General features: G+C 43.9%; 1 protein-coding gene and 1 long non-coding RNA gene across 3 annotated transcripts in view; one reads left to right on the forward strand and one right to left on the reverse strand.

Annotated features, from left to right (window-relative positions):
• Positions 1-5256, reverse strand: part of LOC135391973 (uncharacterized) — a 56762-nt gene extending 51506 nt beyond the window's left edge. The window contains exon 1 of the long non-coding RNA XR_010422147.1: positions 5071-5256. This is a non-coding gene — a long non-coding RNA (uncharacterized LOC135391973). The remainder of the gene's footprint in view (positions 1-5070) is intronic.
• The window catches only part of LOC135391972 (protein outspread-like), a 91322-nt gene that overhangs the window by 28234 nt on the left and 52608 nt on the right, over positions 1-10480 (forward strand). The gene's annotated exons all lie outside the window — the stretch shown is intronic.

Raw genomic sequence — 10480 nt, forward strand, 5'->3', positions numbered from 1 at the left:
CTCGGTTGGAGTCTTGCTCTTTCGGTGCGTGTCTGCTTGGTTGTATAGTATTGATGCCCGTTTGAATGGAAACTTGCTGTCTTGCATGCCTGCTTCGTTAGAGACTTGCTGCCTTGTATGCCTGTTTGGTTGAAGTCTTGTTGCCTTGTGTGCCTGCTTGGTTGAAGTCTTGTTGCCTTGCGTGCCTGCCTGGTTGAAGTCTTGTTGCCTTCCGTACCTGCCTGGTTGGAGTCTTGTTGCCTTGCGTGCCTGCCTGGTTGGAGTCTTGTTGCCTTCCGTACCTGCCTGGTTGGAGTCTTGTTGCCTTGCGTGCCTGCCTGGTTGAAGTCTTGTAGCCTTGCGTGCCTGCCTGGTTGGAGTCTTTTATCTTGTACGTCCGCCTGGTTGAAGTATTGATGACTGTTCGGTTGGTGACTTGCTGCCTTGTATACATGGGAGACTTGTTGCCTTGTATGCGTAGCTGTTTGGTTGAATATTATTGCACTGTATGCCACGTTGGTAGGAGTCTCGCTAATTTGTGCTCCAGTTCAACGAGAGTCCTCGCGTTGTTCATTTACAGATCAGTTGGACCCCCCCTCTTCGTTTATTTGCAAACACGTCAAAGTTATGAATAGACGAACAGCGTGACTCGGTCAGGGGTCCTTGAACGAGAAGTGATTCAAACTGTTCCAGGCCAGCAGTCGCTTTCAGACGCCTGTGACGACATGCTTATGGTGCTCAGTTTTCGCGTTTCTTAACTTTGTGAACATTCTGTGTTCGTTGATGTTTCCCAGAATGGAGTAGCTCCACTGTTTTTTTTTTTTGTGTGTGTGTGTGTGAAAAATACGCATTTCCCACGGCAGTGGACTGAACATCCAGCAAGGTCCTTGTGAAGACACGTGCCGCCAGGTGGCACCGATAGCAGGCCTTGTTTAATCAAGATGGGGGCTGTTTTGACTCGCATTGCGGACAAGTGGGTGCAGAGAACGGAGAGAATCGTGACGCCCTAAACCTTTTTAAATAAATAAAAATAAAAATAAACGGAAGGCAAGGTTACGAGGCGAATCTCAGTTTTCAATTTTGAGTCACTCGGTCTCCTATTAGTTACTGCAGAGGATATGCGTCCAGAAAGCCTTTCAGAAGTCGCATTTGTCATGGCGTGACAGAACGAAAAGCAATTATACCTGGACGACTCGTTGCGACAGATTAGGTCGAAAATTAATCGTGGCTGCAACCCGAGGAGTAATTGCCGCTGTCGGTCTCATTTCCATACAGAGTGTCATTAATTTTATGTCAGCGACACGTATATGACCGACCACTCCTATAGCACGCGTTATCTGAAAGCGGAAATTGTTTCATTTCGCGGTTTCTGTACGCGAGGGCTGTGGCAGTGGTTCCGAAATGAGCAAAGCGGAAAAAAAAAAGACCTTCGCACGTTAACCGGAGTAATTGAACGTTCGGTCCAGTTCTACAGTATGTGACACATGCCAGTTGAATAATGGGAACAACGGCACCGATGCGCCACGTTTTGTTGCGTTCCGTAGAACAGGGCGCTGCAAAGTTACCAAGCAGCACATCTTGGCCTAATATACTGCGGGCCTATACTGGCCTGTCTCATACTGCGGAATTATTTGAACAGTACAATATTATTCCGATACCGAAATTCTACAACTATAAGCTTACCTTAACTTATTCAAAAAGCGTCCGTGAAAATAACACGTCATTTCTAGAATTATGTCAGTTAACTGCGCTGACATCTATGTATTCTTTTCGACATAGGATTTGGTGTGTCCCATTGCATCGAACAAACTACGGCAAGCAGTCATTGACGTATATGTCACCATTTATTTTTAATCAGTTTGTTGGTACGTCGCCGGACCCATTGTTGATGCCAAAAGGAATGCTCTGTCGCTTTATGTTGGGTATTTAACTGTTAATTGAGTCAATTTTGAACTGTTAGTTGATTTGTTTGTATCATAGGCATTATATTTCTTCTTTCCATTTTTCTCACTTGGTTATTGTTACAATATTGTTTTCTTCTTTTCTGTACGCTATGATCGTTACTGTATTGTTGCTGTAAATAGTGAACCTTGGGGGAGGAGCCGGTGTCAAGCCTCATGGGCTTTTTGCTGCTCTCCCAACCGCAAGGAAATAAATTGAAATTGAAATATTGGGCCTTTTGCAAAAGTCCCATGGAGCAGCGCGTGCCCTGGCAGGGCATGCCGGGAACTGCTGTGCAATAACGACAGCGATTTGCTATCGCCTCCGATCGTCGTCGTCGTACTGGTGACGCACTGTCGCTATTGTTTTGCACTGCATTTCCCGGCATGCCCTCCTGCTGCCCGCTGCTCCATGGGACTTTTGTAAATGGTCTACCAATATTGGGCCGGTATTGCCATTATTGGCCTCTGTGCATCAGCTGGGTTTTCTGATTTGGGTTTATGGATTCGTACCCAGGCTGAGTACTCCGTGAACTTGGTAGCAGGGTACAAGCTGCTCGAACACGTCAGGAACGTCGTATTTTTAGCTTTGTTCCACCGTGCGATATCCTCGTCGAAACTCCCGAACGGGTCGCCATAGGGCAAAAACGAAAGTAGGAGGAGATTCAAATGTATACATTTCCGCGTTAAACGGCGATTAAACCGCAAGATAATGGACGATAAGCCATCTGTGGTATCGCACGCCACGCGAGTATTGGCTCCTGTCAAGCCCTTAGGGGTGATAGCTTTATCGCGAAGTCCGGATTGCTGCACGTTGAGTGGTGCCTGATGTTATCGTTGTTCGAAAATTGAACTGCGAAACTCTGTAAAAAAGAAAAAGAAGAGATTGATGAAAAAATTGTTTTCTTTAGAGCTAAATCAGCCGTGGAAGTGAAACGGAATGTAGGATAATTAGGTCATTAGATTTTTTTTTATACATCGGTTCTGTTTCCTGTTTCTTTTTTATAAGAGGAACGCGTAGATTAACGCGTTTTTATTCCCCTTACAAGTTTCCTTTTCAGATTGTCTTCTGCATTGTAGGGTAATAAAATCAAGATGTGAAACAGTGACGCTGTATCGTTTCTGGAAATAGCTTGAAGTTTTTTTCTGTTTTCAGGTTTTGAAGTACCTATCTCTCATCTCCTCAATGGAGAGAAAGTTGTGGTAGGATGTGACGGTAACGAGAAAGGAAATAAAAGAACGTGTTTTTTAGCCCTACAGGCGCGAAAATAGCGATGTCCTCCGGATATTTGAGCTTGTTTACGATCTCCTTGTTCATTAACTACGGAGTCGAAGAGTACATGCATTGACCCATGACTCCAACTATGTCTCTACCTTTCCTTCGTATTTTGTCTAAAATTGAGTTCGGCAGTGAGCCTACAGGAGCTCCACCTGCTGGCATTCTTGTTATTGCCTCTTCGTCGTCTGCTATCGCTCGTCTGCTAACTAGCGTCGTCTTCTGCTAACGAGCGTTATATGTCCTTCGTCTGCTGAGGACGAACGGTTCTTATTTCGAGAGTTGGTAGCGGGTGGTTATTCTGTAACTGGCAGCGTAAGTACAGTAGCGACGCACCGCGGTAGTTTCGGTATGGCTTGAATGTGCTCGAAACGTGGTTTGAATAGGTGGTGCTGCCGGCGCCCTCCTCCAACCCTCTGAACGAGTGAACAAGCAGCAGGCAAGGTTAGTATTGGCAGCGGCATTTGAAAGCTTATTCCGAAAGAAACCCACACTGCAAATTTTATGTGCGACAGAAAACTCTACATACTTCAAAATCACATCTGAAATTACGGTGAAAAGACGCGGGACGACGCCTGGTGGGAAACAATCGCCCATTCGTCGAGCAACAGTGTTACATGTCCCCAGCCCTCTATCGGCTAAGTCGTGGGCTAAGTAGCCGGCTTCTTAAAATTTCCTTGAAAAGTTTGTTCAAACGAGATAGTTTCTGTTCTGACTTATATTCTCTCAAAATGCAAGAACACTAGTACGTTGTGGAAATGAATAACAGAACTGTCAACAGAGTCTCCCTGGGAGTTACCTACGCAAAAATGTACCACGTCAGGCGAGCCGGCGTAGTGATGGTAGCGGTTCACAGATGTCGCTGTTCGCTCCCAATGTTATTGGCATCTTCATGTTTGCCGGCCTACATGGCGGTAACTGCGGAGTTCGTGTCCGATTTTCAGGGATGGGCATAAATACATTTTTTGAGTATTTAAATACAAATACAAAATACTTTGTTGACAGGGGTATTTAAATACTCTTCATAAATAGTTTTCAACGTGAGTATTTAAATACAAAATATAAATACGGTATTTAAATACCGTAACTACTACTATAAATACTGTGAGGAAGATGTCATCTTGAATTACAGAAATAATGATGATCATAAGGACAAGTCAGCAAGGAAGAATCGCATTTATTTGTTAGATTATCATGGCGATTTTAATATTAGAAATTCCTCGAAGACTGCTTCTTTTAGGCATCTTCTGTTCGGCCGTACAGTCAGATTCGCAAAGGAGAACAGCATTTCCACAGGTGCCGATGAACAAATGCTTGTATTAAATTTGGTGAAGATGCTTCGTAGAACAATGTAATCGGGTAGTCATGACCGTTGTCCGCAACAACAGTGAAAAACTCGCCATCTAAAATGGTTTGTCGCATGTGCATGCTAGCGCAAACCTGGCATAATTGCGCCCCAAACTCGCCCTTCTTCCCGAAAGGTCAAATGCAGGGCAACTTTAAGATATGAGTCAGTATATTCTGTATTTAAGAGTATTTATAAAGTATTTACAAGTATAAATACCCGAAAATTGGTATTTAAATATAATTATAAATACATTTTTCGAGTCTGTATTTAAATACAAAATATAAGTACAATTGATTTATATTTTAAATAGTATTTTAATTACAATGTATTTAAATACTGCCCATCCCTGCCCATCCCTGCCGGTTTTAGACACGGGGTTGCACGTAATATTAAATCTGAATTTTCTATTTAAAAAAACAACAACTACGAGATGGATTTGAACGAAATGTGTGGTGTTTGTTTACTGAGCACCCAGGATGTCAAATGAGCCAACAGTGTAAAATTGTGTGCCTGCTGCTTTACAGTACCTTCAAACGCCGATGCTGTAATCCGTGTGCGAATCCGTTTCGCGTCCTACAGTTTCCCGGATAACACGTTTTCTCCTGCGTCCGTAACCGTAGCGAACATCGTTCTATCCGGGTCGCACTGTACGTGCATACGGTATCTCGTAAGGCATTCACTGGGACAACTACATAGATGGCGTGACTGCAGGACTCTGCCTGTAGAGGTGTAAGCGCGCATGAAAGGGCAATAAAGCACCTGCACGACGCGTACGTACGTCGCACACAAAGGAGATGTAAAATAGTAGAAAAATACGAGCGTTAAAAACACGAAGAAGTCTGATGGAAGGGAAGAAACTAAAGCAGATGGCAGACCGTGACGTCACGATGTGCTGCTTGTCTGTCATTTTGTGCATGGGAGAGGAGGAGCTGCACCTGCGGAATATTATAGCGTGTTATCGTGACCGTCTCGCGGAATTCTTTTTCCTCTTATAGCCCACACGCGAGCGCCATTTCGTTTTTTTTTTTTTTCAATTGCCACATACACAAAGAAGCAGAGAAAATGCAGATGGCAAGAGGAAGAAGCAGACGACAGTGATGACGCCATCTTGAACGAAAGAAACGTACATAAAGTTTTTATTTTAATTATTATTCGTTCGAAATTTTGCTCAGAGATAAACATCTATATATACATAACCTGATGTCACGCTACGAATGAAAAGGAATAAAATAGGGGGCGCTGCAATCGCAAATTTAACGTTCCCATCAGCCTGTTACGTTTCCTTCACGATCATATACCAGAACTCACAAAAGCAGACGACAAATCGAAAAACTTTGTCCCCACACGGCCACCCGTCCCGTTACAAAGCTCCGCAGCGTTTTACCAGTATATATACCTCAAGTTCCAGGTTCGAACTCTTTCGGGCGTACTCGAAGCATTTCTGCTGTCCGATCAAGGGTGGCTCCCATTAAAAAAAAAAAAAAAAAACAGCCAGGACTCTCTATACGGACGCGATAGGTTGTTGGACGGAGGCGCGAGCAATAATCGTAATAAATATTAAGGGCAATAAAAAAGCGATAGCAATAAAAAAAAAAAAGAACGGGAAAACGACCCCCCTGCCGTGCGTTGAACGAAGTGACAACGACCCTACGACCATGTGTGTGGGAGAGCGCCTGCGTATGTGTCTGACCTAGATTTCCTCTTGATGCTTTTACATATACTACTTTTTTTTTTCCCCTTTGATGCTTTTCGTTCTCTTCCTATTTTGGTTTAGTGGCCATAAAGCTTTTTTTAGAAATTCTTTTTCTTTTTTCTTTTTTTTTGTTGCAACCCAACTCTATAAATTGTAGCATCTCTCGTGAAAAACGGGCACCGCATATAGAACGGCAGCATAAACATAAAAAGTAAAATACCAAGTCAACGTAAGCAAAAAAAAACAAAAAAAGACAAAGTGTGAAGAGGGAAGGGAGTGAGAGGGGGCGTTATTCGGTGTCCCCATTTTTCGTGTTTGGGTATGACGTCATGAACGGTGTCTTCTTACGTAACGGGTGTCTGTGGACGCTGCCAAGTTTGGAAGTTGCGTGACAGATACAAGGGGTTACTGTCAAAGGGAAGGTTTCTTTTTCACGTCTTTCTTTTTTTTTTTTCTGCGCTTCGGTGAATGGCTTGGTTGTCGGAAGGAGCAAGTAAAAGAAGCTCGCTTGAGTGTGCGATACAACAGCTTTCTCTGTCTTTTCTTTTTTTTTGTCTGTAATTAACACTCCCACTCTAATGTAATGTCCTTCGTAGAGGCATTCGGAAGTAAGTAAATTGATTGGTATAATATATTGATAAATAAAACTGATTGCATCCTGATCTTCGACGGGTCGCACTCGTCTCGGCCATGGTCTTTATCGGTCCTGTTCACGTGGAGTACACTGCAGGAATGATATAATTCTCGTTTTTATTAGATCATGATGTATAACTCTTAATTGTTGTTGTTGTGTGTGTAAGAGGGTGAGAGAGTGCCTGCTTCGATACAAAAAAGGGCCGCGGACGTAAAAAGAAAAGATGTATGCTTATCCTCCCGCACTTTAATGTCATTTTTCCGAAACTCTGCGTAATCTTCTCCCGTTTAAGACAAAAGCGTAGCGCACATTGTCTTTTTTTATTTATTTATCGTCTATACGTCTTTCCACGTCATCCGCGAACCCCGTTTGCATCCACGGGACTCATCTGTACACCAGAGCCGCAGGAAGTCCCTCAAGTACCACTTCATTCGCACAGCACCCTTGCGAGCGGTGCGCACAAAAATCTCCGACGTAAAAAAAAAAAAAAAAAAAAGTGCACCTCGAGCGCTAGAACAAATATCTGGCTTCGTAGAGCTATTCTTGCGCAACGCTCTTATCCATGTGCACACACATACACGAAGAGAATGACTGTGCATATAGTAATCTCAGCGAGCCAGGTTTCTTATTAGTTGGCATGTTCTTGGTGAGGTTGCAGCAGAAGTTATATGGCTTCGAAATAATGCCCTTTTCTTTTTTTGCGACCTTTGTCGGCTCGTTGTCGACGTTAAAAATGCGCGCGCGGGAGTAACCCCGACATTGCTCTGCGTAATGTACTTTTTAATGAACTTTTTATAGCTTCATCATGAAAGAATAAGGGTGGGAAAAAACGTACTTCCGCAGGCGTAGCTTATCGTCAGCATCGCTCCCTCAGTCCCTCTCTCGTTTCTTGGAGCGGACATAGACAAAAATAAATGAGATAATGGGTATATATATACGAGAAGTAATTGAAAAAAGAAAGGAATATACTCGAGATGAACAAAGCGTGGAGCGGAAGTAGGAAGAAGAAGAAACTCTGGTGGAAGCAACCCTCGAGATGGTGCTGGCAATTGTGCATATGCGCTGAAGGTCACCTGGGTGCGAGGGTACCCCGTATTCTTCTTCTTTGGAGTTTTGTATAATTCATGGACTGGTTGTAGGATAAATGTATTCCGAAAGAGCCCGAAAACACGAAACGGTTGGAATGTTGGCGGAAGCTTAGTCTGCTCAGCAGGAAGCACTTTTGCGTTTCGGTTTGGATTTTAGGTTGGCCCCTTTATGTGTTGTGTTGATGGTGACACCTGGCGTCCATTTGCAGTGACAGGTTGTGGTGGATGCACGTGCAGCAACTTATGCTAACGTTCGTACGTAAAGCTTTGCTGTTGATGCGGCGGTAGCAGGAATACCCTCATACCTGTCGTCTGCTTCTTTTTGAGGTGCAAGTGCGGAGTGATACGTACCTTCTGCCTTCTGTGTCGTTCTTTTCGAGTAAACACTTCCGCCCGTGCAAAAATAAAAAAATAAAAAACGCGCTAGAAATAAGTTCTTTCCGCCCCGTTAAAGACAAAAAGAAACACATATAGGGCATATCATTGCTGGAATTCCACGGTAGCTCCGTTTCACTGTGTAACTGATCGCATTTCTTCTTCTTTTTTTTCTTTTTTTTTTTCTGAAACATTTCCTTCCCCCTTTTTTTGAGCCTGTCTCGGAGGCCTATCCGTTTCACAACACCAGTGACATTGCGATCGTTGCACGTAGAGAACTGGGTAATCCGATTTCGTCTCGGAATGTAAACAGACGAGTGATAACCGCAAAGGTCGAGCGCCCTCCGAGTTGCCAGACTGCGCCGTAACATTCCGCCAGGATGGGAGATTAACGCCGAAATGTCTCCCGTATACAACTTTTTTGCGCGATGCGGCAGCGATCCCGTACGCGCCGTACGTGCCGCGGATATTTTCTGTTTCTTGTTCGCTATTCTTCTTTTTAAATGTTTTCTTTCAACGTCGCGGCGAAGGATATGCTGCCCTCGTCCACACCCTGTGCCCGCTTCTTCACGCTGACCCTCACACCTTTCGTTCGCCTTTTCTCTCTCTCTCTTATTTATTTGTTTCCGATTTTTACTCTTTTTCGACGAGTTTTCGAGAGCATAGCTAGAGATAGAGTAAAATGGATTTCAGAAAACATTGGTCAAATGTGGTGGTGGTGGTGCTGCTGAAAGAGCTCGCCGTTGGTGCATGGTGTTATTCAAATGTGTCTGCTAGTAACGAAGCAGAACAAAAAACGAATAGAGACGAAGCGGTGCGAGAGGGAATACAGCCGAAGCGGTGCACGAGAGTTCGCAAACGAAACAAGCAACGGATAATGCAGACGAAATAGGCGGTGACAATGCAGAAACTCGGTAAGGCTGAGGAAGAATGCAGGTGACGAAACATACGGTGAAGAATGCAGATGAAGTTGATGGTAAAGGATGCAGAAAGAAAGCAGTGCAGATTGCAGGCGACGAAGCAGACGACAAAGAATGCAGATGGCGAAACATACGGTGAAGAATGCAGATGAAGTTGATGGTAAAGGGTGCAGGAAGAAAGCAGCGGAGATTGCAGACGACAAAGAATGCAGGCGACGAAACATATGGTGAAGAATGCAGATGAAGTTGACGGTAAAGGGTGCAGAAAGAAAGCAGTGGAGATTGCAAACGACAACGAATGCAGGTGACAAAACATACGGTGGAGAATGTAGATGAAGTTGACGGTAAAGGATGCAGAAAGAAAGCAGTGGAGATTGCAGACGACGAAGCAGACGACAAAGAATGCAGGGGACGAAACATACGGTGAAGAATGCAGATGAAGTTGACGGCAAACGATGCAGAAAGAAAGCAGTGGAGATTGCAGACGATGAAGCAGACGACAAAGAATGCAGGGGACGAAACATGCGGTGAAGAATGCAGATGAAGTTGACTGTAAAGGATGCAGAAACAGCAAAGTAGACTGTAGGTAGGATCAGAGTATGAGGACGAATGCGCTGAGTAAGTCATACAGACGAAAAAGGCAACCTAGGAATCGTTTGAGGATAAAGCCGAAATCATCTGCAGATTAAAAAAGAAAAAGAGAAAACTCCGTTCTAAACGTAACCTGTCTTATCAAGGACGGAGTATATAGGAATAAAATGACCTTTTCCGCGCAGTAAGAAAGAAAACAAAAAACTGGCCACGCACTTCTTCATCGCCGAGTAAAGATGATGACGCGGAAAAAAATACACGAACGAATAAGGGGGAAAGAGGGCTTCTTTCGGTTCCAGAAGGATTCGCTAAACGCCCGTTAAGTGCCACAGAAAAAAAAGAAAAAGAGAAAAGAAGGCTCTGAGAAACGGTAACGTTAGAATGAGTAGAGAGAAGAAAAAAAATGTAACGGCGTTAGTACGTCAAGCGCGTCTGATGTGTGTGTGCAGGCCGTGACCCTCAAAAGGAAGAAGCGAGACCTCGAATATTACTTTTCTTTCTTCTTTTTTTCTTTATATTCTCGCTTCTTTCTGCCAGCGTGCGTTGGTCCGTGCAATTTCTTTCTTGCGTGAGAAAAATATCTGGAGCGAACCTTTTTTTTTTTTTTTTCATTTTCGTTTTTCCAGCCGTGCTTCT

Source organism: Ornithodoros turicata, chromosome 4, assembly GCF_037126465.1.
Source record: "Ornithodoros turicata isolate Travis chromosome 4, ASM3712646v1, whole genome shotgun sequence".
In the NCBI taxonomy this organism is placed as follows: domain Eukaryota; kingdom Metazoa; phylum Arthropoda; class Arachnida; order Ixodida; family Argasidae; genus Ornithodoros; species Ornithodoros turicata.